Below are 2,055 nucleotides of genomic sequence, written 5' to 3'. Positions count from 1 at the left end.
AAGACATGATTGCATAGGGTACAGTGTGGGATGCTCGATCAAGGCGCGGCGCATGCTATAGTAACATTAAATAAACTCTTCTAAAGCGAAAGAATAATATTGTCATAGATTCAAAACTCCCACTTTAGTTTGAATACCATGAGACTAGGGATATGGTACATTAACCCCTAACAGACGCACAAAAAAAAGAAGATGCGATGTATTACTAACATAGGTCACTTTGCCCAAGCAGAAAGAAGGTAAGAATGAGGTAAATAAAGGGTCACAGCATGTCTCGTCAGATTCCTGCACAATACCGAATACTTGACCGTGCATCGTGATACTAGTGGTATTTCAAACGTCGGTGAATATACCTTTTCACGAAAGAAAACTGCAATAAATTATTTTTTTCCTCTTGTTTCTCCAACGAAATAAGCCCTTACAAATAATTTCTCTTTGGATTTCCCTTCACCCCCTGCTATTAAATACACGGGCTTCTCTTCTATCGAATGTGCAGACCCTTCTTCTCTATCTCCTTCACAAGGTTAGAAATGTCTTCGCTGCTCCTCGTATTTCCATCACTTTAACAGTTAAACAAAGAATTATATACACACGTAAAGAGTCATGTCCTGTGAGCAGCATTTCCGCCTGGATCCCTTGATTGTCATTGCCATTTCCAGGCCTTTCAACTATAGTCATTACCCATGCATGAAAAATCGATTCGTTTACGTTATCTCCATGCTTTAATCCAAAGAGAGGGCCATCTTACAGGAACGCTAATTTTCTTTGCCTCTCGAGGGCGTTACGATCAAAGTTATCGTATTGGTAATCGTGGTGTCTTTTCACCAGTGCCTACAAGTTGAACCTACAAAGAATACCTTATGGCACGATGATCGCTGGAAAATGGGCAAGGTGACATTAACAGCGATTTTCTTTTTCTCTTCACTCAAAAAATGTTTTCTAGTCACTGTCTAACTGGCAATAATTATGCAATAGAACAGTTCAGTCCTTATTTCAGACTTAGAGATTCATAGTGATATTGCATATAATACTTAAATATATAATGTAATATCCTGCAAAAAAAATATACTGTAATATACGAATTACACCGTTGGGTATCTAAGCAATACCAAATTCTGTTTTAGTCTATTTTAGATCACTAATGTCTAAACAGCGTGAGGCATATACTTCTATTAACAGGATTCATCAATACACTCAAAATACAATAATGGCCATCTCAATTTTACAGTGAATTTGAACATGTAATTTCTTATTACACCTAAACATGCAAACTATCTAGGTACGTTACGTAGCATCCCAATAACACCGTCATATGAAAGCCTTTGCTGTATTTCCTGAAGTTATACCAATATCAATGAGGATGACAACCTACTCTCTCCTGAAGACATCCCAAATCGCTCCTCGGTGGCCGCTATTGTGCTAATCAGCATGGGGTGACTGAGTCGCACGTGTGTAGGAAACTGCATTCCAACGGCTGCACCACACACAACCCTGTATTTGACTCCTCTCTGCTGCGGCGTCTCTCTGTTGCCTTGCTTTTGCCCTTATGTCTTTGCGGTCTGTCAGAATCCAGACTTCTATGGATGGATGGTTCTGTTTTTTTCGTCATTTGCTGAAGAATCTTGGTTGGGTACGTTTATCGGTGGAGAAATCTGTGAGACACCTGTACAATGTACATGGTGGCGGTCCGTTGTGTGAACAAAGGGCAAAACAAGTACGAACAAGTTTGATTCTTCGCGTGTTCAATGCTTCTCGATCTCTATGGAGGGGTATTTTTTATTAATTTATCTGTTGCCTCCTGGAAACACTATACCAGTAGGTGTAGAGCATGCAAGGGCCCCGTATGCCGTATCTACTGCTGTTGAGAATACTAATCCTGCTACGGAGCCTTCCATGTTTTCCATAGGCATAGAGTAATAACAGGTCGGAGAACATTTCAGCATTGTTTTATGGGTTACACTATAGTGAAACCTATCTAGAGGAGAATATTGATAGTTTCTGGAAAGGGAACAAAATATAGGTTGTTGGCAAACTATTAAAACCTTTAAGTTCATA

Source organism: Penaeus japonicus, unplaced genomic scaffold (assembly GCF_977035675.1).
Source record: "Penaeus japonicus unplaced genomic scaffold, GWHDUDI00000001_assembly GWHDUDI00000036, whole genome shotgun sequence".
Taxonomy (NCBI): Eukaryota; Metazoa; Arthropoda; class Malacostraca; order Decapoda; family Penaeidae; genus Penaeus; species Penaeus japonicus.
This window is presented reverse-complemented; position numbering follows the sequence as displayed.